The sequence below is a fragment of the Rhinatrema bivittatum genome, chromosome 2 (assembly GCF_901001135.1).
Source record: "Rhinatrema bivittatum chromosome 2, aRhiBiv1.1, whole genome shotgun sequence".
NCBI classification, from domain to species: domain Eukaryota; kingdom Metazoa; phylum Chordata; class Amphibia; order Gymnophiona; family Rhinatrematidae; genus Rhinatrema; species Rhinatrema bivittatum.
The window spans coordinates 648844133-648871550 of NC_042616.1; the positions used below are offsets into that span (position 1 = coordinate 648844133).

Consider the following 27418-nt stretch of genomic DNA (forward strand, 5'->3'; position numbering starts at 1 on the left):
TCCAAGTCACAAGTACCTGGTAAGTACTCAAACATTAAATCTCAAGCTATCATTGCTTATTAATTAATAGCAGTTTATGGATTTTACCTCTAGGAACTTACCCAAACCTTTTTTAAACCCAGTTTAAAAAAGGGGATGTGCCGTAACCACATCCTCTGGCAATGAATTTTATTTATTTATTTATTTAACATTTTTTATATACCGAGGTTCTAGAGATAAAATCACTAAGCACTTCGGTTTACAGACAACAGTTGAAATGACTGACTAGAGTCTTACAAAGAACAGGAGATAAGAATTCCAGAGCTTAACTATGCACTGAGTGAAAATAATTTTCTTTGTTTTAAAGGAGCTACTTGCTAACTTCATGGAGTGCCCCCTAGTCCTTTTATTATCTGAGAGAGTAAATAACCAATTTACATTAACTTGTTCAAGATCTTTCATGATTTTGTAGACCCCTATCATATCTCCCTTCAGTCATCTCTTCTACAAATGGAACAGCCTTAACTTCCTTAGCCTTTCCTCATAGGGCAGCCGTTCCATGCCCCTTATTTTGGTTGCCCTTCTCTGCACTTTTTCCAGTGCTACTATATCTTTTTTGAGATGTGGCGAACATAATTGCACACAGATTTCAAGATGTGGTCTCATCATGGAGCGATACAAAGGCATTATAACATCCTCTGTTTTATTTGCCATTCCCTCCTTAATAATTCCTAACATTCTGTTTGCTTTTTTGATCGCCACAGCACATTGAGCCAACAATTTCAATGTATTATTCATTATGATGCCTAGATCTCTTTCCTGGCTGGTAACTCCTAAGACAGAACCTAACATTGTGTAATTACAGCAAAGGTTAGTTTTCCCTATATGCATCACTTTGCACTTGTCCACATTAAATTTCATCTGCCATTTGGATGTCCAATCTTCCAGTCTTGCAAGGTCCTCCTGCAATTTATCAAAATCCGCTTGAGATTTAACCACTCCGCATAATTTTGTGTGATCCACAAATCTGATCACCTCACCTGTCTTACCCCTTTCCAGATCATTTATAAATATATTAAAAAGCACCAGTCCAAGTACAAATCCCTGAGGCACTCCACTCTTTACCTTCATCAACTGTGAAAACAGACCATTTAATCCTACTCTCTGTTTCCTGTCTCTTTAACCAGAGCACAAAATTCTAACTGATGGGGAATTTCCAGAGCCAGCCCAGAAGGTTGTCATTCTATAAGCTGTTGCACTTACTTAAGAATGTCTAAATTGCAAAGATGTGATTAGAAACCGATTACTGTAATGGGATGCTTGTGGGATTACCAGGTTACTTGATTTAAAAAACAAAAAAAGTAACAACTAATTCAGAGCAGTGCTGCATAGCTGGTTTGTGGGAAAGACCAGGCGTCTCCTTTATTGCCCTCGTTGCCCTAGCTTCCAGATACTGAAAGGGTGAGTTTTAAGTTACTAGCAATGATCTTCAATTGTGTCCGTTTTAATGGTCCGCGACACCTTTCTTCAAAGTTACCATGGCATTTGTCAGGTTGAAAACTTAGAGCACCTCAGGGGGCACATTTGGAATTCTACTATGGATGCAAATTTAGAACTACTAAATGCGCTCCAAATGTGGTTTTACAGCAACAGCCCTTGTGGAACCAAGTTATACGAAACTTCATAAATTGATTTTCAGAGGAGTGGGCCAGTTAAGTTGATTTAGGCTTGGCTTTTGATGCTCTGGAGAATAGGGGTTATGATTTGAGCTATAGTGGGGTCTTGGAGAAGGGGTGGCAGTGGCAGTTTGTATATGCGATGCTGTATTGTAGGAACTTGCTTTTATGTTGGATTTTATTATGTATGTTAAATCTGTACACCGCTTCTATTGTCAATTTTACTGGTTAGGTGGCATATAAATTAAAAATAAATAAATAAAACAAACCCCAATATATCATTCCAGCTTTGTAGCCGGAGTCATTTCAACAAGTTTGGTGATTTTGCTGTCTCAGAACTGTACCCAGAAGTGATGTGATGAAAAGCAGATTTAACATTTCCGAAGGATTTTTTTTTCTTTTATTAACAGTTACCAACCACACATCTTGACAAATTAATAACCAAATGAATTTGTAGAAAATAATAATGATACCACAACGAATAATATTCTTCTGTATTTTATTGTAACCAAAGACATTAAAACAGAAGAAATACACATTTTCTTCAAAATCCACTTCCCCCTGTCCAGCTTGGCACACTTTTGTAAACATTAAGCTCATAAAATCAGGTACTTAATTACAAAGTGTTTAAAATGTAATCACAGCATGATACATCCACAAATACTCCCAGCACTCTATAAAACAGATTGTCATATATAAAAAAAAAAGGCAATTAAAGTATGTGCTCTCCTTTCACCAAGCCCCAATTTAAAATCCCAATGTCTCCCCGAGAAAATATGGCTTTCTGGCAGAACTATAATACTCTCCAAGTCACCTTGAGGCTGCGCAATACCATTTTATGGTTGCGAGTACCTTGGAGGGACTTGTAGGTACTATAAAGGGGCAAATCTGCCTATCCCACTGGCTAAACGTGGCTTTCCTGCAGTGTAAACCCACTCCTCAGGGGGGGAATATACACAGCTAGAAAAACCCTAAAATCATTCTCAGCCAACTATGCCATACAGGAATATCACACTTTATCAGAACTAGAAATCACAGCTTTAAAAGATTATTGCTCTCTTGGATCGCTTTAAAAATATATCATGTTAGCTAAAACAATGTCACCATAGGAAAATGCAAAACAATTCTCTCAAAACAGTGTTTAAAATTGGGGGAAGGGGAAGGGTTAAGGCTCCCAGCCAATTGCAAATGAGGTGTAGACTTCTAAAATTAGACATATTTTTGTTCAAGTCTTGATTAGTTTCTTTCTTTTAGCGCTCACAAGAGTCATTTGTCACTAAGATACACATTTAAAAACAAAGACGATCTTCAGTGTTGAGAAAAGAAAATGGTTCTATTGGAATGGAAGAACAATAGTAAGTGTTTTATTCTTGACTGAAGGTCCCACTTATTCAAAACCCAAGCAGAAGGGCACGATTAGTTGAAATCTATTCCCACAGTTGCAGCATTGATTGAATACGTTAAGCATAAATTATATTTTCGAATATGTTTTTTTTCAGGGATCTGTTATATATATATGATTTTTTTTGTTTGTTTCCTCCACACACACGCAGTCACTCACACCTTTATGCACCTGAGAAACTCTGCAATGAAACAAATGGAAAAAGCCAGAAGAAACGTACTGGGTATTCATCCGCCTCGACAGCCACAGGTCATGGTGCATCAGCCCTGGGAATGGGCACCCGCCAAAGACTGTGGAATGTGAACGGGTACCCAGCGTGATCTGGCTATGTGGGGCAAGCAGCATAGTGTTCAAACTTCAAAACCAAAACTGGTGGAAAGGGCTCAAGGAAAGCACAAAAGTGTGTACAGGACTGGTCTTGAGAATGTTGCACCCATTGGCAGGGTTAGAGAGGGGGTGATGGGGTGGGAGACTCTGGAAATTGGAATGGGGAGGTGTGAGTCCCTTTCCCCCTATCATCCCAAAAAGTCCCAGAGTGCCATGGCAGCAGATTGCTGGAGCAAACTTCTCTTTGGCCCGGGTATTTCATCTTCCAAATTTTGGCACCCTAGGCAACTGCCTATGTTGCCTATGTCTAAATCCAGGCCTGTGTGTGGACCATAAATCTAAACAGAGTTGTTTTAACTCACACATAAAAATAGTATAGAAAGATCCCACTTTAGAGAGAGGGTCTTGTTGAACAAAAGACTGAAGGGGCAATTTTGAGCAACTCATCTAGTTGCATTGCATGGACTCTGTAGTTCATTTTTCAATGGAGAACTAGTGGGCGAGTTTCTCTTTGAACACTAGCAACCACAAAGCACGCTTGTATGAAAGGTGCACGTATTTTGCACCGTCTGTTTGCATGGGAGGCCAACCGGGGGGCAAAGTAGCACGTGCAGATTTGAAAATGGAAACATAAGTATGCCAATTTACAATCCCGTCCTACAAATGCCCTTTGAACCCCTCGTTTCAAGCAAGCTGAAAGTATGCCTGCAGTGGAATCTCGCGCCTACTTTCAGCCGGGATAATTTACCCAATTAAATGACTTGCAAAATCGCCCTCTGAATAAACGTTTCCTGTGATGATATAGCGAGGCTGCCCTATAGGTAAAAACCATAGGGTCAGCACAGCTCACACAACATTTTCTCATGCAGTTGTGGGCTCTCCTGACCTCTGTAAACTTGCTAATACTTATATGATCCCCAAAACAAACATGTTTTGTCTCTCTTTGCGGTGCATGCAAAAGAAACCATGTGCATTTACTTGCCCAAGTCTCTTTAGTAACATCTTGGGGTTCCAAACATGTTCTTTTTAGAAGGAAAAGTCGATGACAAGTAATAATTATATACCCAGGCTCATGTAGTTCAATGGCTGATAACATATCAGTGCAGGCACAGGTCCAGACTTTCACAGTTCACAGGCCCTCTTGACTAGTATTATAAGTAATACAAAACAAGGACGTGAGGGCACGGGAGGGTGGCAAAGAGGGCCAGGTCCAAGGATGCTGCATCAGCTAAAGCTAAATATGTAAAAAAATTGCATTTGGCTCACCAAAACCGGAACCAAATGTCACTGTATGTACCCACAAACAACAATATACATATATTAAAATTCTGAAAACAAAACCATTGCCGCTACATTATAAATAGAATATTAACAACTGCTTGATAAGTACATACAGAACTCAACTCAGATACACGTGGATCCCTGAAACAAGCCAGGGACTGAGAAAGAAAATACAATGCACTACAATGTGAAAAAGTAAAACCAGAAAGGAATGCAAATTTTAAACACCTAGATTATTAAAACAAAAGTGTACTAAAAAAAAAAAACAAAAACAAAAACAGTTGGCTATAACCCATTCAGAATCTCTTAGTGTTCACTCCCATAGGTCCAGGGACTGCTCAGTAATTACTTCATAAGATCTATTAAAATCATCTGCTCCCCTTGTGTGGAGTGTAGTTAGTGCTGGTCCTCTTGCAGTAGGGACAGTCTTTTGGAAGCCTTAAGTATCTGTAAAAATAAGGGGAAATCTAAATTAAGGACCAACCAACACACACAGGCGCACACACACACACACACACACCACATACACAACAAAAGCATCTGGTTTTCTTCTTAATTCTCTACAAAATGCTAAAGCTGCACCCAGGAACAGGCTGATTAACTTGAGAAAAATTACAATTTATGAGAGCTGTATTAAAGATCGCAAAACAAAAAAAAAATATATATATATATATAAATATATTATATATATATATATATATATATATATATATATATATATATATATATGATCGACTATAGGAGCTACAATACATGAAGTTATCAACCTGAATAACCAGAGTACTAAGCACACAAGTATAGAAAACGAAGGTGGGCCATAGCACAAGCAGCATGCCATGCTGGGACAATGTCAAGCGTGAAATACTGCTCTCTGACTTGTACATTTAAACCATCAGTTTAATCAAGATTACTTAAGAAAAAAGAAATAATCTAGCCATCATGCCTGCTGCTGTGGACACTATCTCTTACAATCAAATGGTATTTGATGTATAGAAATTGAACAGTACCCAAAGATAAATAACTTGCTTAGCTGGTAAGAAACCCTTTAAAATACTCTGCTAGTCAAGTTTAAGTATGCCATGCTTTCCATACGACAACTAATGCCATGTCCTGCTGTTTGGAAGGGGCTTAAGGTAAAGAAACCACTGGTTGGAAAGAAGATGAGGCAAACGAGTAGCATCTCCTGTCCATCTGTGAATCCAACGTTATCCTGGTTCTTCACTACCAAAGCCAAAGACAATATGAAACCCTGAACCGTCAAAGTAAATATGAACAAGATTTGCAAAAGTATTCTCCAAGACCTGGGGCCTTATTTGCAAAGAAAAATTTAACCATTCTGTGCCTAAGAAAAATATTTTTATTTCAGTAACGCCCTAAAATCTGCTTCAACTACAGTCGAAGCCTCTTTCAACCAGAAGCTAAGCATGTGCGTCTTTCCTCTGGATTGAAGCAACTCATGAGATACAGGTAAGGAATTGACTACGGAGGCACAAGCACAGACCCCAGTATCTGGACGCAGTTTAAGGGTAGATTCTGTGTGAACAGTTCAACAATACTAAAGCAAAGTTTCTAATCTGCATATTAAATCATATACATGTGTACTTTATTTTATACAAAAACATTTTCTGATGTTTCTTGTGTGCCCAGCTAATATATTTGGTTCTTTTTTTGAGTGAAAAAAATGTTAGTGATTGGGGTTGGGAAAGGAGGAAGAAGGGGATGGAAATTAGGGGAGAGGAGGGGGATTTGAAAGGGGAAGGAGAAGAAGAGAGAATCTTAGAGGAGAAAGATGGAGATCTCTGGGAGGTGAGAGGAGGAACAAAGGAGAAGCTGGGGATGGGGAGGAAAGGAGGATCAAGGAGCAAAGTGGGGGGAAGAGGAGAGGAGGACGGGCAGCAGAGGGAGGAGAAGAGAAAGGGACATGAGAATTGGAGGAAAGGGGAAAGAAGGGGACTCTGGATCAGATCAGAGTAGATCGGGATCAGGAGAGAAAAAGAAGATCCCACTTTCACACTCTTCTCCAACTGATGCTGATCCTCTCAGTCACTCATTTAGTCATACACCCCCACACTACTCTGAGCCTCTCATTCACGCTCGCCCCACACTGTCTCCAATCCACTCTCTCATCCTTTCCCCCCTTATCTGCCTCCTAAACCCCACACACACACCTCACCCTCTCTCTGATCCTGGCTTGGCAGTAGGACATAAGAAACATGCCATGCTGGGTCAGACCAAGGGTTCATCAAGCCCAGCATCCTGTATCCAACAGAGACCAAAACCAGGCCACAAGAACCTGGCAATTACCCAAAACACTAAGAAGATCCCATGCTACTGATGCAATTAATAGCAGTGGCTATTCCCTAAGTAAAATTGATTAATAGTCGTTAATGGACTTTTCCTCTAAGAACGTATCCAAACATTTTTTGAACCCAGCTACACTAACTGCACTAACCACATCCTCTGGCAACAAATTCCAGAGCTTTATTGTGCATTGAGTGAAAAAGAATTTTCTCCGATTAGTCTTAAATGTGTTACTTGCTAACTTCATGGAATGCCCCCCTAGTCCTTCTATTATTTGAAAGTGTAAATAACCGAGCCACATCTACCTCGTTCAAGACATCTCATGATTCTTAAAGACCTCTATCATATCCCCCCTCAGTCGTCTCTTCTCCAAGCTGAACAGCCCTAACCTCTTCAGCCTTTCCTCATAGGGGAGCTGTTCCATCCCCTTTATCATTCAGTTGCCCTTCTCTGTATCTTCTCCATCGCAACTATACCTTTTTTGAGATGTGGCGACCGGAAATGTACACAGTATTCAAGGTGCCAGTCTCACCATGGAGCGATACAGAGGCATTATGACATTTTCCGTTTTATTAACCATTCCCTTCCTAATAATTCCTAACATTCTGTTTGCTTTTTTGACTGCTGCTGCAGCACACTGAGCCAACGATTTTAAAGTATTATCCACTATGATGCCTAGATCTTTTTCCTGGGTGCTAGTTCCTAATATGGAACCTAACATTGTTTAACTACAGCAAGGGTATTTTTCCCTATATGCAACACCTTGCACTTGTCCACATTAAACTTCATCTGCCATTTGGATGCCCAATCTTCCATTCTTGCAAAGTCCTCCTGTAATGTATCACTATCCGCTTGTGATTTAATTACTCGGAATAATTTTGTATCATCCGCAAATTTGATAACCTCACTCGTTGTATTCCTTTCCAGATCATTTATATATATATATATATATTGAAAAGCACTGGTCCAAGTACAGATCCCTGAGACACTCCACTATTACCCTTTTCCACTGAGAAAATTGACCATTTAATCCTACTCTCTGTTTCCTGTCTTTTAACCAGTTTGTTATCCATGAAAGGACATCGCCTCCTATCCCATGAATTTTTAGTTTTCTTAGAAGCCTCGCATGAGGGACTTTGTCAAATGCAGTCTGAAAACCCAAATACACTACATCTACCAGTTCATCTTTATCCACATGTTTATTAACCCCTTCAAAAAATGAAGCAGATTTGTTAGGCATGACTTCCCTTGGGTAAATCCATGTTGACTGTTTTCCATTAAACTATGTCTTTCTATATGCTCTACGATTTTGATCTTGAGAATAGTTTCCACTATTTTTCCCGGCACTGAAGTCAGGTTCACTGGTCTATAGTTCCAGGATCGCTCCTGGTGCCTTTTTTAAATATTAGGGTTACATTGGCCACCCTCTAGACTTCAGGTACAATGGATGATTTTAATGATAGGTTACAAATTTTAACTAATAGATCAGAAATTTCATTTTGAGTTCCTTCAGTATCCTTGGATAGTGGCAATGCAAGGTCTCCTCTCTGCCCGAAGCATCAACCATAAAACATGCGAACTGCCACAGCAGAGTATAAAGAGACAGTCTGAGAAGCTGCGCTGTCACTGAACTCCTGCTACTGCCAAACTAGAATGAGTGAGTTGAGAGATATGCTGTCTGCAGGCACCACAGCTTAACACATCCACCCAGTCCTGGTCTCCCACAGGGATGAAACTGGGAATTTTGTGGTAAGCACTAGATTTTGCGGCCTTTTATATTCCTTGCAATGAACAGTGCTGCCTAGAAAATCTTTTTGTGAGTATTTCATGCACATTAAGACCTGGCTGACTGAGAACGGATTGGCCATGAATGTCCAGAAAACTTAAGCTTATGTGGGTGGGAAGATCTCCCTTAGGGGATGCTGACTATATTAATTATGAGGATAATCAACTTCCCATCTTAACTTAAATTCGCAGTTTGGGGGTCATATTAGACTCCCAATTAACATTTAGACCACAGATTTGTCAACTTGCAGCAACTGCCTTTTTATAAATTAAAAATGCTGAAGCCTTTAAAATCTTTTCTCCCTGCAGACATGTTTAGAACGGTGCTCCAATTTTTAATACTGGGGCACATTGATTACTGTGGTAGTCTGTGGATTGGTTTGCCAGAAAAACTAACAAGAGTATTACAGCTAGTAGAACATGCCGCTGCTTGACTTCTATTGGGTATAATTATCATGGTATGAACATGTTATTCTTGCACTGAAGGACCTGCATTGACTTCCTGTTAAAAGCAGATCTAGGTTTTGAATGTTAGTGATTATACATAAGCGTTTATATTATGAACACTCTTGTTCTTTAAGGAAAAAGCTTCAATGGTATGAGCCATCTAGATTTTTACGATCTTCTGGATCACAGTTCTTAGTGCCCAAACTACAATATTATAGGTATGAGCAGACCAGGTCTAGAGCTTTCTATTTTACCAAGCCAACATTATGGCATACACTCCCAGTGCAATTGAGGGAAAAGAGTGATTTGAAAGAATTCAGGTGGCAGGTTAAGGCTATGCTATTCAGACAGGCTTTTTGTTGATTTAAAATGTGAATGTTTCATGTTTTTAATGTGTCTGTGCTGATAGTTATTATATATATTTATGCCTGAATCTGTAATCCGCATTGAACAGAGTTTTCATGGGAAATGCAGAATATAAGATTAAAAATAATAATTAATTAATAAATAAATATTTAGGTCAGTCCATAGAGGGCCAAGATGGCGGCATGAGCGGTAGCAGTGCAACACTTCTCCGTGAACAGATTACTTTTTTCCTCAAAAAATGCCCTCAAAGAGAAAAGGACGGGTCCGAGTCCCCTCCAGATGGATCCCTACCTGCGGATCAGCGGTTGATATCTGCATTTGCAGTCGGGACAGCAGCACAAGGGGTAACTCTCCCCTTTGCGGCTTGTGGTGAGGGAGCACCACAGTCACCTGGGGAAACGACGCTGAGTCCCCCAGATCAGTGTCTCCCGCCGGCTCCACGCTGGGGAAACCACGCTGAGTCCCCCAGATCAGTGTCTTCTGCCGGCTCCGAATACCAGCATCCCTCCCTTGGAGCTTGCAGCCCTTGATGATGTCATCACCAGAGTGTCTGCAACCGGGGGGGCAGGGGGCCTTATTTGCCAATAGAGATTTATTATTACAATATAAGCAAAAACCTTACACTCAAAATTTGACATATGTGTTGAAATATTCTGCACATATCAATGAGGTGGTTAACATTGTGAAATCTCATTGGCAGGTGCTAGCATTACATAAAACATTTCAGATGACACCTAGATTTGCATTTTCGAAGGCACGTAATATCAGAGATTTGGTGGTTAGATCTGCATTAGACTCTACACGGGGCCAATTAGTGACTGGAAACCATCATATATGTGGCAAATGTGAGATGTGTGCACAGGCCTTGACGGGTAATCAATGGCAATCCCCAGATTCAGATATCATAGTGGATTTAGTGGCATTAACCACGTGTGAGTCAGAATGTGTTGTATATGTTATCTGATATACGAGGGGAGGGCCAGGAGAAAAATCTGCACCAGACTGATAGAACACAAAAGATGTATCAAGACTTCTAAACTTACAGCCCCCCTGGTACAACATTGTTTGCAGGCTAAACATAGCTTTTCTGATTTGCAATGGTCAATTTTAGAACAATTACAGAATGGCACCCGAGGAGGTGATATACAAGCTTGCCTCAATAAACGTGAACATTTTTGGATTTTCAAATTACATTCAGTCCTTACGCATGGTCTGAATGAGAGAATAAATTGGTACTCGTTGATTTAGAACATCATATTCTATTAAGCTGTGACAATTGTTTTGGTCGAAAGAGGATCTGGTTGAGAACTACTTTCAGAAATAAGGTATTAGTATCTAAGGTCAACATGAGATAAAGTGGACCTAGTTGAAAACTGTGATGACCTGGTTGAAAGCGCTGTGATGATCGTTTTGCCAAAAGAGGACCTGGTTGAGAACTACTTTTAAAAATAATGAAGGAGCTTCTAAGGTTATCTCGTGATGAAGTGGACCTGATTGAAATTTGTTTTTGTACTTTCGAAAAAGTGTTTTGGATCACTTGGAGAAGGATTTTACTGACCTATTGCTCTCGCTTGTATCTTAATGTTTCTAAAAACATTCATTGTGCAAAATATAAATAATATTTTTTTTTGAGTAGTAACGGGTGAGTTCTTCCGGTTTTGAAAGGACGACCTGTTTGAAGACTGTATATGACGTATGAATTTCCGGTTTCTGGATAAAAGGCCCTAAGGGTCTGCCATGTTTTTGTCAAGTTGTGGTTCTGAATTCAGATCGCGGGAAGAAGCTGCATTCTTTAGCCATGAAAAAATTTATGCTGATGGAACATTGAGAAGTATTGGGGTCATTTATGAAATGGAGTGAAGGTTTTGAAGTTCGTTTCCCCTGAAGCAGGACCGGCTGGTCCGAAACACGATTGTGTCGGGACTTTTTTGAATATATTCAGATGAGTATTGCTCTGTTGGATTATTGTCTTTTCAGTGTGATTATCTATTTTGACAACTGTAATATGAATGTTTAATGGATGGATCATCTCATGATAGATTTTGGAGTTTGTCAGCTGATTTTACATTTTAATATAAACATAAGAAAATCCAAAATACTGAAGTTAAATAAAGTAAAGTGACCCATGACCAAATTATGAGTTTGATTGATTATACAAACTCTGTGAGTGTGGGTCCTATAAAACTACACTATTGAACAATATAAGTGTTTGATCTTATATGTGGCTATGTTATACAAAAAAAGTAAAATAGACCAGTGAATCTATTTATTTTTGTTACTGCTGAATAATAAACCATGAGGTACAAGGGTCACATGGATTAGTGATTGACTTTATCTGGTATACAAGATGGTCCACTTAATCATCCAAAGTGACAAATGACTTCCAAATAAAAACTGTCTGAGACATAAAGAGGAATCAGCAGAGCCCGATGAGCCTAAACCCATAGAATTCCTGATGTTGACCATTTTCTCTATAAAAAAAATGTGCAGTCTTTACTAGCAGCTTGATTGTTATTATTGCACTGGTGAATACATATAGGAGAATCGTCCTGTGATAATCCCTTCACTAATGTAAATAATTCTATATTATAATTTTGTGCAAAAGTGATCAAATTAGGATAATATTTTTATTTGGCAATTAAGATGGCTGAATGATATTCTTTCAAGTGCTTCCTATACTCTACTTTGTCTCTCATTATGATTTTAACCACTTCCTCTCCAGTCTGCAATCCACTTGCTTAAACTGTCACAGACTGCAGTATATCAGTGAGGTGGTTTTAAATCAGAGACACAGTCCTTTCTTGGGGGGGGGGGGCAACTTTATTAAAAGCTGAAGATACTTCCTTATGCTATTGTGAAATCAGTCAGTCAATTGACGGAGCTAATAAAACAAGGAGGAAGGGCAATATTAGCTAATACATTTTCAGGAGATAAATTACACTGTGAGTGAAAAGTCTTGGACTGAGGCACAAATTTTCCCATTTGCTGACCAACACAGTCAAATTCTGAACTAACCAGACTATAATGAACGCAGGAGATTGGTAAAACAATCATATTTGTAATCATGACTTTGCCATAATTGTGCTCTGGAAAAATTTGACCAAAGACATGGTGCACATTTTAAATCAGGTTTTTCACTATTTGTTCTATGTCCAGAACCTTCATTGATTCCAGAAAATCATTCCCAGTTTCAGGGTGAGTATTAACAGAGAAAATGCAGCAGGTAAATTTCATCAGGCACTCCTAGTCTGCCCAATTTCATTCCTGGTGCATAGCCCTAGAAGCTCACTTGATCTCAGGCTTTCCCTTCACTTCTTTCTATCTGGGGATCCTTTGTGCTTATCTCATGCTTTCTTTAACTCAGTTACCATTTCTGTCTCCTCCACATCCACTGGGGGGCCACTGCATGCACCCACCATCCTTTCAATAAAGAACTATTTTCTGATACTCTCTGATACAAGTCTAACTCCTTGCAGTTTCATTTTGTGATTTCTTGTTCTTTTTCCTCTGAAAACGTGTTTCTTGTACTTTATATCTGTGAAATATCTGAATGTCTATCATGTCATCCCTATTTCTCCTCTCAGATATACATATTTATATATGTATATATATTGTATAAATATTAAAAATATATAAATATAAGTGCTTTTTTACAAATATAAATATAAGTGCTTTTTTGGCACTTCAAAGCAGATTACATTTTAGGTACTGTGGGTATTTCCCAATCCCCAGAGGGGCTTACAATCTAAGGGCCTGATTCACTAAGTCTTTTCTCTCATTCTGTGTCTATGGGAAAATTCCTTGATGAATCAGGCCATACGTTTGTACCCTAAGACACCAGAGAATAAAGTGACTTGCCCAAGGTCACAAGAAGCAGCACTGGGATTTGAACCCTGATTTTTATGGTTCGTATCCCACTGCTGTAACCTCTAGGCTATTCTTCCACTCCTTCAGTTGCATCTCTAATGAGCTGTGGCACAGATCCTATAGCATTTTGGTAACCCTTTAAGGCTGACTAAATCCTTTTGCAAGTATGGCTGAGGTCTCATCAATGCATTATTATCTCCTTTTTTGGTTCTGGTCCCCGTCTTATCACACTCTTGCTACCTTTAGATCACCTGACTCAACCACCTCAAGATCTCTCTTTTGGGTATATAGTAGAATCTCACACCCTGACATGTCCGGAGTCTTTGGATTTCTGTACCCTAATATATGATCTTGCATTTTTTTGCACTGACTCTTCTAATCATTTGACACTTTTTCAATTTTCTTAGATCACTTCTCATTGTTTACTCCTTTAGGGGTATAATTTCTGTTGCAGACCTTAGTGTCATCTGCAATACAGCAAACCTTTTTTCTAACCTCTCTGCAATATCACTCACAAAAACATTGAACAGAACCAGCCCCAGGACTGAACATTGAAGCACTCCATTAATCACCCTTCTGTCTGAGTAAATTCAATTAAGTTACCCTGTTTCTCTCACTTAATCAGTTTCTAATTCAGTCCCTTGATCTAATACTCTAGTCATCTAATCGAAAAACTTAATCAAATTGTTTCGCATGATCTTTCTCTGATAAAACAATGCTGACTTGCATCCTGCAAAATTCTAGATACTTCACGATCTTTTCCTTAGTCTCCATTAAATTTCTCAACACTAAGGTAAAGACTGGTTTGTAATTTCCAATCTGTTACCACTTTTATGAAGAGGAGCTTCTCCAGCACCTCAGAACCACTCCCTTCCTTCCCCCTCAAAAGATTTGTTGAACAGATTCTTCAACAGACCTGCCAGATTCTCTCCAAGCTCCCTTAATATCCTAGGATGTATTCCATTCATACCCATAGTTTTGTCTAGTTCCACCCAAAACTTTTTCTTTGTGGCATCTACCCCACTACCATATGAAACCCCGCTGATAATAGTGATCCTCTCTCTAATTTTTTCTTGAGTTCATTTAACACGTATCTTGCTGTAGCATGGTTTGAACTCTCCAGTTAGAAAAGAACGATATAAACAAACCACAATAATGATAATGATCAATTATTCCCCGTGCTTCTATTTGAGATCTCTTGTATTTTTGAATGCTATTCTTTTTGCCCTTTTTCAGCCACCTCTTTCTAAAACCACATCACTCTTGTCTATTTTATTTACTTTCCTAGCAAAGATTAGTTACCCTTACTATAGATCTTTTTAGCCCACTGTCCTGCCTCACAAAGAACTTCCCATCCTGCCAATGCTTTCTAAGGGACTCCCCCATTTCAGCAAAGTTTGTACTCCTTAAATCCAAGACTTTCACCTTGTAAGACCCCTTTCTGCTCTGGTCTCACATTAAACCATATCACTTGATAACTAGAGCTCAGGTAACACCTTTCTGGACATTAGGAATACTCCATTTGTAAGTACCAGGCATAATATTGCCCCCTCCCTTGTAGTTCTGTTACCATTGCACTTGAAGATAATTCAGAATTTCACTACTTCTACCTGATTACAGATGGAATGCTTGAATCTACATCTGGCAGATTACGATGTCCCAATAGCAACATATTCCGCTTCATTGCAATCTTATTTATGTTTTGAATAGATCACTATTCAACTCCTCTGTGCCAGAGATCTGTAGATCACTTAAATGTATATGGCTGTGGCATCCCTTTCCAAAGTGACCCATAGTGCTATCTCCTTTCTCCAGGTCTCCTGCATTTCCACTGCTTTATATTTATATAACGTGCTATTTCTCCTCCCCCTTTTATGCCTACTCTGTCCCTCCCGAAAACCTTATAGCTATTTAAGGCAGTATCCCAGACATGGAACTCACTGAACCATGACAATATTTAGACCTGCTTCTACCACTAGGGCTTCCAGGTCTGGAATTGTATTACCCAGATAGTGAGCATTTGTACTCACAGCTTTCCAGACATTCCTCCTTCCAATGTCTTCCCACAGCTTATATCCTTATACCTGCCCCTCCTCTCCCCCCTATCTCACGCTCTTTACAGGGAGTTTTGTGAAATCATACATTTGTGCTTTTTTTCCACTATCTTTGGGGGTCATTTTTCAAAATGCGGTAAGGCATTTTCGCATGCGTTAAGGGCTTATCACATGCAAAAAGCCCCGTTTTCGCATGCGATAGGCCTTTAACGCATGCGAAAACGTGTTTACCGCATGCGATCGCACCATATCGTATGGTGCGATGCAAATTCGAAAAATAGGAGGAGTTAGGGGCAGAGAGTGGCTGGGCTAGCCATCATGCAGATTTTAACTACACCTTTTCAAATGTGTTAGTGGCTGTGACCATGTGATGAGGTTTCATTTCTAGAGAGAGAGAGAGAGAGAGAGAGAGAGAGAGAGAGAGAGGAGAGAGAGAGAGAGAGAGAGAGAGAGAGAGAGAGAGAGAGAGGAGAGATAGAGCAGAGAGACCATAATATCATGGCCCATAGGGAGGTATTTCTATCCGTAGGGTAGGCCCACCTAGTAACTCGAGGTGGGGATTAGGTAAGTGTGTAGGGGGTTAGGGGCCACTTTGACATGCTACGTGACACCTACAAACAGAACAGTGGTCTTTGTGAAGATTTGCTGGCCTTCGGAGTGAGGAAACTCACTCCAAGATGAGATTTGGGCAATGTTCTTCTCAAACTAGCTTGATGTTTACCCAGGTAGAGAGTCCAGAAAATACAACAGGTCTGGCACTGATCGCAGAATCTGAAATGGTATCGCAATTTGCACTAACTTAGCTCTTTGCACAGGTAATTAGCACAAATTGCGATAAATCGTATATTAGCATAAAACACGCCCCTTTTGCTATCGCATGCGGTAAGTACCGCATTTTGATAAATCCAGGCCTTTGTTTGTTGGGGGTGACAGCTTATTAATGAGCTTCGGTCCACCAAACCCTCATCTACTTTAAATCTTGTCAATGTTGTATAAACTGTTCAAATAGGGATCCTGGGTACTGACTCAGACATATGCCCAACATTCCTATGGTAACAATCGTGTAGTATTTCATGTTTCACACCCCATCCTCCAAAATACCTAAAACTCTTTTGCCTATACCAGTATTAAAAACTGTGGTGCAAAACCGTCTTTCTGGCACCCTTATCATGTAAGGTCAATACCTCCTTGCCTGCTGCTTTTGAACATCCCCTAATTTCTTAAACTCAGCCATTTCTACACTTACATGGCTTCTAGCCAGGTCATTTCCGCCCAAGTGGATTATGATATTAACCTCTTTCTTTTCCTTTCTCATGAGCATTCCTAACAATGCAGTTTATATCCCAGCTAGCCAAGGATCCTGGCAGGCATTTGATCTTTTTGCCCTATTCAAACCTGCTCCCAAGTCAATTCCTCTAATGACAGAATCTCCCACTAAATTGTAACACTTGACTGGCCGTGTTAGTGGTTTAGGAGCCGGCCTAACTCATCCAGGATGCCATCTGGCTGCCCTGATGCCATTGCTTCTTAGGCGGACATGCACACTCCAACACAGGATAATTAGGGCCCTGCAGCAGGAAGTGTGGGCACAGTGCCCCCTGATGAAATCAGCCCCTCCGGGCTATTTGAATGCCAGTAGAATCTCCAGACCCCAACAACAGGTCCTTCTGCCTGGCCTGCAATGTGTGTTGCTCAGTGTTCCTGCCTCGTCTTGTTCCAACCCTATTTCTTTCCCTAACCTAGCCTGTGTCTTGTTTTTCCTGAATCGTGGTCTTGCCTGTCCTCCCATTTGTCTCCCCCTTCCTTCTCTGATTGATTTTTGGTTCTTGACCCCAGCCTGGTTTCTGATAACTGCTTGGTCTCTCCCACCTGCCCTGACCTTCACCTTGAACTCAGACAACCTCTTGACTGCTGCCTACCCTGATCTTGGTAAGCCCTGTCAGGTGAAGCTCAGACCTTGTCCTGGTCGGAGATTGTCCACCCTGCTGTTGGCGTGGGCCAGGGGGGTTCGCCTGCTTGACTGTGTCAACCATGTCAAGTCAAGGGGCTCACATGCCATGATATTAAGGACTTGCTTCTGAAATGGAAAAATTTTGTCACGGCACTTTGGTTCACTTTCATGGTGGGTCTTTTTTCAGTTGTATCCAACTGATACCTGCTTAGGAGTATCTTCTATTGCTAAGTTCCTGTGAAGGTATTCCATAATGGTATGATATGGGGGTACATGTTTGACTCATAGGTCTTATCTTTCAAAATCCATCTATTCCTAGTCCTTCTGCTCCTTTGTGGGAGAGGGATAGATTTGCTGGGGTCTAGATATGAGTGGAGGCCTCTAATTCTGTACAGGGCAATCTTGAGCTAAGGCTGATGGATCCATCAACCTCTGTATCATTCTTGTTACTACAGACTAAGTTGTCTACCCATCTGAATTATTACTCCATTTAAATTCTTTCTTTTTTATTAAATTTTATAAATCAATACAAACACATTCTGGACAGTGAGTGGTTTCTGCACACTATCCTATAGATACAACACGACAAATCTTAGATTACTACTCCCTTCATGTTTATTATAATAGCTTAATGTGATCAAAAACCAACAGTTATTCAACATATGCAGTAATCCTTTTTTTCCTCTTTCTTATTTTCTCTTTACTAATGCATATGATTAGGAGGGAAAATATTCACAAGAAACATGCAGAAAAAATCACAATTACAAATTTGCCAAAAGTAAGTCCAGAGATTTTTTTTGCAAATTGCAGTATAGAAAAGAGTTTGAATGTGCAATCAAAAGAAATGCATATACAGTCCTACAAAATTTCTAAATGACCTCTAGAACAATGGTTTCTCAACCCAATCCTCAGGGACCACTATAATCAGTCTGATTTTCAGGATATCCCTAATGAATAAGCATGAGATCGATGTGCATACATTGGAGGCAGTGCGTGCAAATATATCTCATGCATACTCATTAGAAGTATTTTGCAAACCAATTTTGCCAGGCAGTCCCTGAGGACAGAGTTGAGAATCACTACTCTAAAAACAGAATTTTCCTAAATAAACAAAATAGCAAGAGTGGATTCCTGATGAAATCCAGTTACTCCTATGCCAGTACAGAAAAATATATATGCACACAAGAGGCAATTTTCAAAACTATATAGGTAGCTGAAACGTCCATAGGTAATCTTACCCATGGATGCTGCATCAATTCTCAAAAGGAAAGCAGATGTGTGCTTTCCGTTTGAAAAAACGCCTAATGAAAAAGTTTTCACAGAGATTTGCACTATGTGCTCTATTGCCTCCCCTAACCTAGTCCCACCTCTAAGCCCACATACAGTAACACAACACAGAGTAGGCATTTTTCAGAAAGCCTATTCACATATGACCGTGAAAATAATCATTCACAGCTGATGGGTAAAAAATTTTCATCGTTCGTCAATTTTAAGTAGAAGACTGTCCAAAGGGATGACGTTTCTGTGTGATGTGCATCATCATGTTCATCCAACACGCTGGAGGGCTTAAGTTCAAATGATTTCCAAATTGACAGCAGTTTTCTTTGTTCACCCTGAAGGACTACTATGGAGATGTTTGCTGCTAGTTCTTGATGTTTTTGGATGTCAGTGTATGCAGTCGATCAAGAATGAACGCACAAATTGCTGTGATTTTGGCAGTATGACAAAACTACTTCAGCCTTATCAACAGTCAAAAGCAGACATGCTGTGCCTGAAGCGGAGCACGTGGCTGTTGAAGGGAGAATACAGATATACTGCTTGTTGGGAAAGAGAAGAAATAGGGTCATATGGGAATGTCGATAGTACCTGGTAATATGGAATGACTCATTAATACACGATACAACCTGGACCTGGGCATCATCAAGAGCAAATTTATGGAATGCTCTGCTTCCAACATCATGGTCTGAAGTAAGGGTGATTCTGTAGACAGATACACCAGTGATGCCACATATGATTAAGAAAATGAATCCGGCATATCACCACAGATTTAATATGTGAAACCTAAACTATTTGAACAGTGGCAGGATGAATTTAAAGAGTTTGAATGGATTATTTATAAAGCTGCTGTGCACATGTATTATAAATATATATTTACATACACACATAATTTATTCTTTACTTTGTAGTGTATATACACTGTACATTAGTTGTGCTATAAATGATCACTGAAAACATGTTTAAAAGATGGCAAGCTGTGATTGAGTTTGCAGTATGTTAAGAACATTATACATAAGCTGGTTCTATTTGCAGATTTCATTGTATTATTTCATTACATGCCAGTCTGCGCAATTCTCAAAATGTCTGCATTAGAACAAAGTGCATGGATATTTTGTACCTACTAACTTTGCAACCAATTTTAAAGTCAAAGCACTCATGCATTTTCACTTTTAAGCCTGCTGTGCATAAAAAATAAGCATTTGTACCTGCTTTTTGTGCAGGTAGTTTTTTTTTTTTAATACAAAATAACACAGATTTGGAAAGAACACTAATCAGAATGAAATCCTGATAAAGTTAACTAGACAAATCCCTAGTACTGAATTTCCCACTCCTCTCAATTGTAAAATATTAATTGCTATGTCATTTCCTAGTTAAAATTTAACTGGATAAAAAAGGAGGTGGCATGGAGGTGTTTCAGGCTTACGCTTATCTAGATAGTGCTAATATTCAATACTAGCCAGATACACCTATCCTGCCAGGTCTGGTCAGAAAAATCACAGGTCTAAATTTATCCAGATAACCGCTCCCACCTGGTTAAATATTACAAAATTAACATACTGGGGAGGGAAGGGGACAGGGGTGGTGTGCCCGTCAACTCTCGTTGTATCTCCCCATCTTAACAGTCAAAAGATATGAGAAAATGGCTCCGGGTCTCGTCCGCTCTTCTCCCCCCTGACCCAGTTGGAAATCCCATCCCCTCTCCCCCAAAAAAACCCAAGGCAGGTAGCAATAGTGTCTTGCTATGATCCTTGTATCCAGTGTTGCTCTGACAGCACTGCTCTGACAATGTTACAACTACCCGCACCCTGGCTTGAGGGGATTACAGGAGGCTGGGAAGGGGCCCAGAACAATGGCCTTTTATTTAAATATCTCGGGGGGGGGGGGGGGGGGGGGCGGCGGGAAGGCAGAGGGGCAGACATTTATTTGTGAAACGTCAGAGGGGTGGGGGAACCAGCACAGCACATTCTCTCATATCTTTTGGCCAGAAAGGAGAGAGGATCCCCCAGGTGGCTGTTGGACCCCCCCTGTGTACAGACAATATTGAGTAAGCCGGCAAGCAGCAAAGTGAACCAGATAACATTTGAGCCGATTCAGTAAAGTCCACGGGAGAGCGCGCACACGCCCGCTCGCCTGTGCGTGTGAATCAATATTTAAATAAGGCCTGGCGGTAGAAACAGGCAAAAGGAGGCGCTAGGGACACTAGTGCATCCCTAGCGCCTCCTTTTGGCCCTGAGTGGCGGCTGTCAGCGGGTTTGACAGCCGGCGTCGGTTCTCGAGCCCGCTGACAGCCACAGACTCGGAAACCGGACACCGGCAAAATTGAGTGTCCGGTTTTCGACTCGACAGCTGCGGGCTGATTTCAATTTTTTTTTCTTTTTCTTTTTTTTTTTTTTTACTTTTTTTACCCTTCCGGACCTCCGACTTAATATCGCCATGATATTAAGTCAGAGGGTGCGCAGAAAAGCAGTTTTACTGCTTATCTGTGCACTTTCCCGGTGCCCAAAGAAATTAGCGCCTACCTTTGGGTAGGCGCTAATTTCTGAAAGCAAAATGTGCGGCTTGGCTGCACATTTTGTTTTCTGAATCGCGCGGGAATACCTAATAGGGCCCTCAACATGCATTTGCATGTTGAGGGCCCTATTAGGGCGGCGCTATTAGGTGCGGCGGGTTGGATGCGTGTTTTCGGCCCCTTACTGAATAAGGGGTAAGGGAAAACGCGTGTCCAATGGCGGATTAGCAGTGTGCTCCGTCGGAGCGCACTGTACTGTATCGGCCCATTTGTTTGGGAACTTTAGCTAAGTACATTCAGCCAAAGATACGTTCTGCTGAATACCTGGGTAACTACCTGGATAACTTTCCCACTCGCTGGCTTATTCAATATAAGACCTCATTATTTTTCAAACCTAAAAAGTCCACGGGAATGCCTCCCCTAAATATGGATAAAAGTATGTGCCTTATGGGACAGTGTGTACCTTTAGCCATTTTGAGGGGGGTGTCAATTTTCAGGCAGACAATTTACACTGATAAATCCCTACTTACACACTGAAGAATCTTTGAAAACTGACTTTTGAGTATTTGATAAAATTGATCAGGTTTTTTTGTTGTTGTTTTTTTGGCCCTGCAGTTTCCTCTCACTCCTTTGAGTTTCCAGCTCAACCAAAAATCAGTTTCTGTCAGACACAAGCCTTCATTCATAACTACCTGCAGATTTTTCTTCTATTTTATCTCTTTTTCCAACTCATTTAACTCAGACATTGTAGCAACAATTTTTGGCCCACAGGCCAAGCACCAGAGCTTCCTCCTGAACCCTGAAATAATGGGCCCTAGGGTCCAGTCACTAAGTGGCACCTCCTCCCATGGAGACCGTGAAACAGCCTCCGCAGCCCACCTTGGCCCCGGCCAGCCTAGAGACCAGAGCTGGGGATCAAACCCACGTGGCAGTTGCACAGCACTGCCACCGAGCCATAACTGTTTCACTTGGGCAAAAACATCAGTATGAAGCGTGTATATAATGTGCCTCTAGATTTTTCTTAGTACTTTATTTTTTTTTTTTTTAACGAACTGTGCATTATATACAGTTTTATAATAATATTGGCTTGAAACAAGTTACAAGACTGCACTATCTCAAGTGATAATACTAGAGGAAAGCTATATTACATCAAAAAAATGTTAACAAAAAGATAATGGTTTGCTGCTACTGACTGAATGAACACTGTCAGTATGTATTTTCCTCTGTAGAAAGTGCTGCTTGAAAGCCAAATTATCAAGTTAATGGAATAAACTGTAGCATTACTGATGACATCACAGATCAGCCCATTGTCTCAACTCCCATAGTGATGTCAGTTTCATAATTTTCAAAAGAAAACCAAGATATCAGTCGCTTGAGATTTTAACTAGCTAGAATATAATTTTGAGAGTAAACTATTATAGGGTTGCTTTAAAAATCTTTTCTGCTTGCTTCCTAATCGTTCCCAAACTGCAGCAAAAGTGATGGCAGCAGAGCATGGTCCTTAGCAGTAACATGTAATGTTGCTTGCTTTCTCTAGGTTTGGAGACTATATCTTACACTATTTCTGGTATAACTGGTTTCATACCAGTCACACTGTTACGCCTGTTGGTCACAGACAGCTACAACCTCTCATGCTCACCTCTTTTTTCCCCGCTCCATCAAGTCTGGGAAGAATAGCAGTCTACCAGTCCATGCCGACCTCTCCGGCGTTCCTGGGACAGTGTGGGCGCTGCCAACCACCATCTTGGCCCCGGAGTTACCTAGACACGCGCAAGGGCCTCATTTGAACACGTCATGGTGGGAACCTCGGGGGCATCGCCGGCCGATGACGTCAACCTGTCAGGGTATTTAATCTGACCAGCCCTTGCCTTCCTCGAGTTAGCAAGGAGTTCCGTCTTGCTGAATTCTCCACTTCAAGGACTTCCTGTTCCTGACTCAGTCTTGGTATACGAACGCTCTGAGTACCCGCTCCTCGGGGGGCTCCCCTGCATTCCTGGCTATCTGCTCCTCGGAGGGCCTTCCTGCCTGACTGCTACTGGACCTGCTTCTCTGGTCTCTATCTCGCTCCAGGAACCTCCTACTGTGAGTACCTCTACTGACTTCTACTATACAGACTGCATTGAAGGAAGGCAGTAGTGGCCCAATCCTCGGGCCACTACTGCCTTCCTTCTGTGGGAGTCATTCACCTTCCTGCTTTACAGAATACCTACACACCATCTACAGGAGTCACTTCCGGGTTCCAGCATTGCTACCAGTTCTTCAACAGACATCCTCGGCATACCCCGCTCCTCGGGCCACTAATGGATCTGTATTCCTGAAGCTGCCTACACTCATCAGAGGGGATCCCCGGCATACCCCGCTCCGCGGGCCACTACCTGATCTTCTCAGCTGTGTCTCACTCTGGGTAATTCCCATTGCCCAGGACTGTACGAACATTTCCATTTCTGTGGAGACTAATTCTTCCTTCCTATTTAATAAAGTCTTCATTCCTAGCTGTGTCCCACATCACTAAGACTGTGCCTGCTGATGGTGAGGCTCCCAGGGCTCCTCCCTGTGGGAGGAGACATCGCTCATCTCAGCCCAAGGGTTCACATCCTTCCTTAAACATAACACACACAGGCTGAAAATGTTCAAGCTTAATAAAGAGAACGCTTTTAAATAGTTACACCATACCACTGTTTTGTAAATATAGTGCAAATTCTCTGTTCTGATTTCTATGAACTTAGTGGAAAAAATTAAAATGGGCCTGAAAGGTTTGATAACTATTTTTCACTAAAAAATAATGCATCTGGAGCAAAAAAATCCATCAGTCATATTTCAGTTAGAAAGACAAAAACTGACAACTGTCAGTCACCACAGGAAAAAGAGGGGTCATCATCTCAGATGACCTGAAGGTTGCAAGTCAATGTAATAAAGCAAAGGGAAAACTAAAAGTAACTACCATCAGCATGAGAAAGGAAAAAATTAGACTTACCTGCCTATTTCCTTTCCTTAGGTCCTGCCAGACTATTCCAGACACCTGAATTCATGCTCAACAAGCAGATGGAGACAGGTTTGCTGATGTTACCATTTATAGGGTCCCATGCTGACATCAGCTTCCCAGTATTTATGTAACATGCAGAATGGAACAGCCCCTTTAACTCTTCCACCCTTAGGAGCTTTCAGGCAAAACTGAAAACAAACTCCCTAACTGGATAACCACTTAGCCCCCCAAACAAGGACATTCAAACAAACAGGCCGATACAGAAAAACACGCGGGAGAGCTGGCGAGCGCCCGTTCTCCCAGCGCGCGCACAGGCCACTCTCCTGGGCGCGTGATTCAGGAGGGTGGCCTATGCAAATTAGGGCCTGCGGTAAAGGGAGGCGCTAGAGATACTAGCACGTCCTTAGCGCCTGCTTTTTGACAGGAACGGCGGCTGTCAGCGGGTTTGACAGCCGACGCTCAATTTTGCCGGCGTCGCTTCTCAAACCCACTGACTGCCACGGGTTCGGAAAACAGACGCGGGCCGATTTGTAATTTTTTTTTTTTTTACTTTTGGGGCCTCCGACTTAATATCGCTATGATATTAAGTCGGAGGGTGCACAGAAAAGCAGTATTTTCTGCTTTTCTGTACACTTCCCTGGCGCCGGCAGAAATTGACGCCAGCCTTTGGGCAGGCATTAATTTCTGAAAGTAAAATGTGCGTCCAAACCTGGGCTAACAGTGTGCTCCACCGGAGCCCACTGTGGGATAAATTTGAACCTATTTAGGAATTTGAAATCACATGTATTATTAATAACATGAATCTCTCTCCCAACCCTCTCAACTTGTATTCTAAAAACTTACTGAAATTGCTTAGATTAGATATAGGTCCCTTTATCTCTGATCTCACAAATTCCTCTTTAAAGTATGGCCTCCTCCCAGATTCCTTGAAGCAAGCATTGGTTCATCCAATAATCAAAAAAGCCTCTGCTGACCCTACTCTTCTCTCAAGTTATCATCCCATTTTTATCTCTAGCTTTCCTAGAAAAGATATTGGAAACAGCTGTACTTCATCTGCTTAACAACTTTCATGAAGTGAATAATATACTTGACCAGTACCAATTTAGCTTTAGGAAACATCATAGTACAGAACATCTCCTTTCAACATTCAACATGGTGAAACGGGGCTTTGATCGGGGTTCAACTTTTCTTTTATGTCTTCTTGACATTTCTTCGGCATTGACAATGTCAATCACCCAATTCTCCTTTCTAGGTTATGCTCTCTTGGGATTTCTGGAGCTGTTCTCCTGATTTACTTCTTATCTTTCTAATAGAACTCAACAGGTCACTACCCAATTCCATTCTTCACTGTGGTTCCATTTACACTCTGATGTTCCAAGGATCTGCTCTCTCTGCAACCCTATTCAACATCTACTTAACACCCTTATGTTGTATTCTTTTTAATCTTGGGATTCACTATAAACTTTACGCTGATGATATACAGTTTTTCTTTCCCCTCAAGGAGACATGGGCACAAACTGAATCCTTTGTTCACACTTGTCTGTCAACTATCCAAGGTTGATTAAATCAAACTGGCACTCAATATCTCTAAAACGGAAAATATTATTCTATCCCGTTTTCCATATTAAAATATTCCCAACGGTTTTCAATTTAATAACAAAACGATACTATTTACTCCAAAAGTGCACAATCTTGGAATCATTATTGAACCAGCTCTGTCAATGCATGAACATGTAAAATTTCTCACTCAATCTTCCTTTCTCAAACTAAGACTTCTTCGGCATCTGGAACCTCTGCTTACCCTAACTGATTTACAGTCTGTCCTACAATCTCTTATTTTCTAGTATTGACTACTATAACTCACTTTTAATCAGTTTGCCCGCCCATACTACTCGGACATTATAGATTATACAGAACTCAGCTGCTAGGCTCCTGACAGGAACCCCTATCCATGAACATATCACCCCTGTATTGGAATCTCTTCAATGGCTCACTATCACATACCGAATCCAACACAAGTTGGCTACAATTATACATTCTTCTGTTCATAATATCCATTCCCCCTGGATCACATCTATCCTTAAAATCCATACACCTATTAAATCACTAAGATCCTCCTCCCATTTGCTTCTCGATGTCCCTTCCCCTAGAGAGGTCCGTTTGGAAGAGACTCGAGAAAGCTCCTCTGCAGGTGTCTCCTATGGAATTCCCTTTCAAACGAACTAAGAAACCTCAATGAAAAATCCTTCTTCAGAAAAGCCTTAAAAATGAACTTACTTAATCAGCCGGAAAAGACAATTGTCCCAGGCCTCCCTTGGCTCATTTATGTGATTTTTATTTTTGTTTTAACTTTCAGTGATTTTACTTTGTGATGTCTCATTTATGTGCAACTTATTATGTATGTTTTATTGTACCCTGCCCTGAACGTAGGAAGGGTGGGTAACAAATGTTTTAAAATAAATAAGTAAAATTAGACCACCAGTTTCCCCAGTAAATCTCAAGGTCATTGAGACCCTGCTGGTTCTTCATCCTGCATGTCTCTTAGATGACTCAGACCCCTCATCCTGATGTGTAAGCCCCAAAATAAAATATCTGCAGACTTGCTCATCAGGAGCAGTAGTAAAGTTACACGGCTAACAAGTCACCACATGCTGCGGCATCCGGTTTTAAAATATGGAGATACGTATGTAACAGTTGGCCCTGCTCCAGAATGCCCATAACCTACTCCCAACTCTGCTCTTTTTCCGCCACTCATGCATATGTATATATGCGTATAACTTCCAGCTTTTAAAATATGCGTCGCTCACGTGCAGTTCACATACTCACATATATGGGCATTTTCACATAACAATGCTTTTAAAATTCTGTTCTTAGTGTTTTTTGCAAACAACTAGGTGAACATACTTATCAGCCATCATCTACCTTGTTGCTGTTTAAATATAATGAGTTTCCTGGAGAGATGATCAGAGTAGTACATCAAGGAATTTCATTGGCTATTGCCTATCTGTACTTCTGTAAGGCCTTTCACACTATTCTACATGGTATAGAGTCAAGTAGGATAAAAACCCTGCAAGAAACAAAATACACTGTGGAATTTTTATGGAGAGAAATTACATGTATGATGGGTAAAAGTATAGCAGTTGGTCTATAATATTTTCCACCTGGCCAAGATGAAGAGAGAGAATACAGAATGCTAGCAGAAATCAGAAAGA

The 27418-nt window shown here is 40.8% G+C and overlaps 1 protein-coding gene and 1 long non-coding RNA gene across 9 annotated transcripts in view; both read right to left on the bottom strand.

Annotated features, from left to right (window-relative positions):
- ASPH (aspartate beta-hydroxylase) overlaps positions 1-27418 on the bottom strand; it is a 508516-nt gene that overhangs the window by 200363 nt on the left and 280735 nt on the right. The window lies entirely within an intron of this gene.
- Positions 2138-17155, bottom strand: LOC115085393. The gene is made up of 3 exons (XR_003854823.1): positions 17145-17155; positions 13683-13686; positions 2138-5112 (listed from the first exon to the last, which is right to left on the bottom strand). It is a non-coding gene; the product is annotated as an uncharacterized LOC115085393 (long non-coding RNA).